This window comes from Gossypium hirsutum, chromosome D07 (genome assembly GCF_007990345.1).
Source record: "Gossypium hirsutum isolate 1008001.06 chromosome D07, Gossypium_hirsutum_v2.1, whole genome shotgun sequence".
In the NCBI taxonomy this organism is placed as follows: Eukaryota; Viridiplantae; Streptophyta; class Magnoliopsida; order Malvales; family Malvaceae; genus Gossypium; species Gossypium hirsutum.
Window position 1 is genome coordinate 31,627,467 of NC_053443.1, and position 6,497 is coordinate 31,633,963.

Below are 6,497 nucleotides of genomic sequence, written 5' to 3' on the forward strand. Positions count from 1 at the left end.
ACAACCTATTGAAAATTTTATTTAAAAAGTTTTAAGTCTAACTCTAGTACTAAACCCTTGGAACGACCAACATTGCCTTCACTTCAGAGCTTAAAAGTTCAACACACATACTCAAAGAAAATTCCTTGCGATGGATCACTGATTTGCCACCCTCCTTGCTAACCCGGGAATTATTTATTTGCAAAGTAAAGGGGTGAGCTTGGGAAAGCACAGTGAGTACAGATGCATACAACAAAAATATCTACACACCAGACATGTTAGTATTTAAACACATTTTACTAATTCACATATAACACAGTTTTACTCAACATAGTGATATATTGGCAATTCGTGAATATGAAAATAGTCGAATTATATTCTCGTTGGATAAACGGATCTCCAAAACACACCACATGACTCACAAAGTCATACGCTATCTCAGTATAAGTGTAGCATATATGCTTAAGTTCTCCAAACACACCACACTATCTACGATGAATGGAGCTCTGCCCTTATGTCTCCAATACTATCTTCGGGCCACAATGCCCAACACATAAGAAAAAGGTTGAGTACTCACATTCCTATGACATGCCATAGATATCCAACAGTTTCAAGTGTTCACATTGCCATCATATCTATTTAGTCACATTTTAATATAAAATATAATTGGCTTGCATTCCTGTTAAGCTCGCATTTAGCATTTCACAATAATATAATTTTGCACTAATCAAAACTCACAATATCATAAATCTCATAATTCACTAACGGGTTCATGCATGATGGGCGAGGCTTTTTAAAGACATGGAGAAAATACACAAACAATGGGTATGACTTTTTAAAGCCAACTAACCCTTTTTAAAAAATGGGCTATTTTCCCTATAAGTCCTCCCCTATTCTCCCTTGTTCTAATAACTCCTCTTTTAATCACTAGTTTTTAATTTACACATTTAACCTCTCCCCTATTCTCCTTAAAGTAATAGCATATGCTTCCAGACAATTAAAGTCACATGAGAAAAACTACCCGACACACGATTTAGAGCTAGCTGCCATTGTATTTGTGTTGAAGATTTGGAGACATCACTTGTATGGTGAGAAGTGTCGAATATTCACTGACCATAAAAGTTTGAAATACTTGATAACCCAGAAAGATTGGAACTTAAGGCAAAGAAGATGGCTAGAGTTGATTAAAGATTATGAGCTAGTGATCGACTATCACCCGGGTAAGGCAAACATTGTTGCTGATGCCTTAAGTAGAAATTTTTTATTTACATTGAGCGCTTTGAATACTAGTTTGGCTTTATCAAATGAAGGTTCTATTTTAGCTGAGTTGAGAGCTAAATCGATGTTTCTTGAAGAAATCTTTAAAGCTCAAAAAGATGATAGTGAGTTGCAAGCTAAAAAAGCTCAATGCAAGTCAGGTGTTGAGTATGATTTTCGAATCGGTTCTGATGGTTGTTTGATGTTCAGAAATTGGATATGTGTACCAAATAATGATGAGCTTATTCAAAAGATTTTATAGGAAGCACATAGCAGTTCTTTGTCTATTCACCCAGGTAGTACAAAGATGTATAATGATTTGAAGAAACCGTACTGGTGGGCAGGAATGAAAAGAGATATTTCAGATTTTGTTTCTAGATGCTTGATTTGTCAGCAGTTAAAGACCGAACATCAAGTACCTTCAGGTTTATTGCAGCCTATGTTAGTTTATGAGTGGAAATGGGACTGAGTTACCGTGGATTTTGTGACAGGGCTGCCGTTGACATCAAAAAAGAAAGATGCAGTATGGGTTGTGATTGATAAGCTAATGAAGTCGGCTCATTTTATCTGAGTTCTTATGGATTATTCACTTGACAAGTTGGCTGAGTTGTATATTTCAGTGATAGTCAGACTACATGGAGTACCGTTATTAATTATCTCAGATAGAGATCCGAGATGTACTTCATGATTTTGGAATAAATTGCAGAAAGCTTTGGGCACATAGTTGAGTTTTAGTATAGCTTTCCATCCTTAGACCGATGGTCAGTCAGAGAGAGTTATTCAGATACTTGAAGATATACTCAGATGTTGTGTTTTAGAATTTCAAGGTAGTTGGGAGAAATATTTGCGGTTGGTAGAGTTTAATTGCATGTTTGAATGGTAATTGGTAGAGAAATATTTGCGGTTGGTAGTTGGGAGAATTTCAGCGATTGGATGTCTGAATTGCATATTAGGGATTAATTGCAAAAGTGGGTAAATATGAGCTTTATATGACAAAGGATTTAATTGAAGTAGAGGTACTTAAATGGTAATTAGACCATTAGATTTTCATGGAAAAAATGGGCATGCATAGATAAAAATAGCTAAAGTTTTAATGAAGGGCATTTTAGTCATTTGGTAATAAAAACAATTAAAAGGGAAAAAGATGGCAAAATGTGCTCATCTTCTTCCATAGGGCCCAAACTTCAAGGGATTCCATAGCTAGGGTTTTTTCACTTTCTCAAGCTCATACTAAGTGCATCCAAGCCCCCTTTTTACTGTTTTTTTACGTTTTTAGAGTCCTCGTAACTCAATTTAGCTTATTCTACCATTAAATCATGCTAGGGCTCATATTTGGAAAAATACTCATATGCGAAATGTGTTTATTTTGATGTTTTATGGTAGAATATGAAGTTTGAAATTATGTTAAACAACTTTTTCTAAGCGATTTTAAGTGAAAACGAGTGAAACAATAAAATCGGTAAAAATACCTAATGTTCATAAGCGAATGTTAGAGTGGAAATTTCATGTTGCCATAGAAGGGAAAGATGTTCAGTATGTCATAAAACATAAGAATAAGGGATGAAGTTTAATTTCCAAGCTTTGGGGTAAAAGTGTAATTATGCAAAAATTTAGGGGCAAAATTGTAATTTTTCTAAAATTCGAGTCAAGGACTCTTTTGATGAATGTGAGTATTAAATAAGCTAAATTTTCTATTATAGATCAAGAGGAATGAAATTCAGAGATAGACCGAGGAAAGAAAAAGATTGAGGACTAAGTTGCTATATTTGATCGTATTTTGTACCGAGGTAAGTTTAAAGTAAATAAATGAAATATTTCAATAATTATTATTAATTTTTTTATTTTCCTACAATTATGTACTTATTTTATGAAATTATTTAATGTTGACTCAAGTATGAGATGATAGAGAATCAGAGTTAAAAAGTCTCGTTGAAACATTAGGAATGTGTCGGATACAAATGTCATGACATTAGGGGATGAGATCTCATGTAAGAACATTTTTGGGAGATGGCATTGGAATTATTGAGGTTATGAGTGGTCCCATGTAAGACTATGTCTGGTACATGGCGTTGGCACCGAGATAAGAGGTCCCCCGTAAGACCATGTTTAGGACATGGCATGGGCACCGATATTAGAACTCCCATGTAAGACCATATATGGGATATGACATTGGCAGTACAGGAAACATCCCATGTAAGACCATGTCTGGGGCATGGCTTTGTGGAAACACGAAAATTTATGTGTTAGTATTACATGCCCTTTTAACTTAAAATTATGCTATTTTGTTAAATTCTTTTCGAAAAATAATTAAATATTATAAAATAATCAAATTATGTTAAAAATATGAACATGATGAATTTTAATTAATTTTCTAGTTAATTTTGATTAATTTTGACTATTTTCGACAGATTCGCACAAAGGGCAAAAATTGGCTCGGCAGACAATGCTCGAAGAATAAAATCGAGAAGCAATTTGAAGCATCGAGGAAAATTTATTTCTAGCCTAAGATGGTCCAAAAGTGTGTGTTAATTCATAATATAATTAATTTTAATTTATTCCCAATTTAATTTGGGCTAAATAAATTATTATTAATTAATTATGGAAAAAAGGGTCCAGTTGAACCGCATTGGTTGAACCGAATCTAAGTGAACCAAACCAGCCACCAATTGGGCTGCCCATAACCGTCCATATGCTGACCCAAATCAGCATTTTAGCTAACTAAATAAGCTTTCAAAGAAGCACTTGAAGAATTGTCAACCTTGCATTCAAACCCTCCAAAAATTGTGGCTTTATCGATTTGCCCCAGGCTATTTTTAACAAAGTTGAATCTCTCAACTTTGCCATGTATGTGTCCGGCCAAGGGGGTCTCTTTGGCTGATGGAATTTGCTATTTTTATCAGCCACAATCAGCTATAAAAGCCACCCCTTGCTGATCATCCAACTCATCCCTCACACTCTTATTCTCTCTTTTCCTTTCACTTTCTCTCAACTTTCCCTTCCCATTTTCCCTTTTGTTCAAGTTCCGATTTCTTCTCTTAGGAAAGAGGTCCTCATCAACCATTGTTGAGTAGCAATTAAAGTGTTCATAAGCCACCTTGATAGCCGAGGACAACGAAGAACGAAGAACGGAGAAATCAGTCAAGCCACGGAGAAACACTAGATTTTCTTCTTGTTCCCTATCTCTTTAAATTTCGTTATTGTTTTGACAAACATGTTTATGAATATTTAAGATATTGAAATGATTATTTTAATTAATCTAGCTTGAATTTAATCTGTGTTTGGTTGATTATATTTTGTCTACTTGAATTATTGAAATTGTGTTTGTGCTGTTATAGGCCTTGGTAAGATGCTTGATTAAGTAAAATCATGCCTAAGTTATTCTTGCAATATTAATTGTTAGAAAACTAATGAATTAATTCTTAAATCGTAATTAATCGACACAATACTTAATCACTGCATGTTTATTCTTCTAAGGTAGCTGAAGTTAATTTAGCATTGTATTTGGCGATACATATGCCTTGCATAACATGCAAGATTATTGTGATTAAACTGCATCAAGGTAGAAATACTCTGTTACCTCACTTGATCTTTTATATGCTTGTGAAGATTGATTAATTGCTTGGATTGACATTGGAAAATGTTCAAGAGATTGATTAATTTAATAAGTATGTATGAGCAGTAGTTAGCAAATTGCCGAGTTGCCGTGAATTTGTTCGTAGCAGTATAAACATAAGTTTTATAATTCTAAGTTAAAGGAATGTAATTAATCCAACACAATTATATCATCTTGATTAAAGTTTATTTGAAATCGTGCATCAGAACCATTTTATTTTTAATTTTTTTTACTTAGTTTTTAATCATCTTTAAACCTAAATATTTTAACATAATTTCATAAATATTTCTTTTTACAGTCCTTGTGGGTACGATAACTCGACATTTACTTGTCACTTTATTACTTGTTGCGATTGTGTACACTAGTACATTTTCGTCATTCCAAGTTTTTGGCGCCGTTGCCGGGGACTATTTTAAAAAAGAGCCATTATTTGTGAATCTGTTTTTACATTTTGGTTTATTTATTTTCCTATTTAGATCTTTACTTAATCTTTCTGTGATTATTTTAGGTGTTTTTGAGTATTGACCAGATTATCGACTTACTCTCTGTGGACCTTGAAATAGACTGAACTTTTTGACAGCGATGAAGACAAGCGAACTAGAAAAGGACCAAAGAGATAAAATTTGAGAATATGAATCAAGGAAACAGAGCAAACCTTGCTCAGAATCCTATCCTTATTGCTGATGACAGGGATAGAGCTTTACGACAGTATGCCATGCTAGTATTTAACGATCTTAATCCGGGTACTAGGTGACCTAAAATCGAGGCACAACAATTCAAGCTGAAGCCAGTCATGTTCTAGATGCTTCAGACTGTGGGCCAATTCACTGGAATGCCTACTGAAGATCCTCATCTTCACTTAAGACTATTTATGGAAGTAAGCGATTCTTTCAAGTTAGCCGGAGTACCCGAAAATGCATTATGACTGAAGTTGTTCCCATGTTCGCTAAGGGACAGAGTTTGTGCCTGGTTGAACTTATTGGCACTGAACTCCATTTCTACATGGCAAGAGTTAGCCGAGAGATTCCTCATAAAGTATTTCCCGCCGAGCAAGAATGCCAAGTTGAGGAATGAGGTCACTGCCTTCCAATAAATGAATGATGAGTCCCTATATGAGTCATGGGAAAGGTACAAAGAGTTATTACGAAGGTGCCCTCATTATGGAATCCCACATTGCATTCAACTTAAGACATTCTATAATGGTCTCAATGCTTACACGAGGATGGTAGTGGACGCCTCTGCTAATGGCGCTCTCCTTTCTAAGTCTTATAATGAGGCTTACGAAATTATTGAGAGGATTGCCAGCAACAATTATCAATAGCCAACCAATCGAGCAGCGTTAGGAAGACGAGTCGCTGGAATACATGAAGTGGACGCTCTCACTTCACTCGCATCTCAGGTATCTTTAATATCATCAAGAATCTTACCACTAATGGGTCTAACAGTTTTGCAGCCCAAATACCTAACCAATTTGAGAATATAGCCTATGTGTATTGTGGGGAAGGACATTTGTTTGGAGAATGTCCATCAAACCCCGAACCCGTATATTACATAGGTAACCAAAAGAAAAACTGAAGGAGGCAAGGACTGTAATCCAACTTTTATAAATCATCGTGACGAAATCACCTGAATTTTTCCTAGAGTAATC

At 34.9% G+C, this 6,497-nt stretch overlaps 1 non-coding gene across 1 annotated transcript; it reads right to left on the bottom strand.

Annotated features, from left to right (window-relative positions):
- Positions 1-5,909: 5,909 nt before the first annotated feature.
- On the bottom strand, positions 5,910-6,016 carry LOC121219682 (small nucleolar RNA R71). Its single transcript, XR_005916573.1, has one exon. It is a non-coding gene; the product is annotated as a small nucleolar RNA R71 (small nucleolar RNA).
- Between the last annotated feature and the right edge of the window lie 481 nt (positions 6,017-6,497).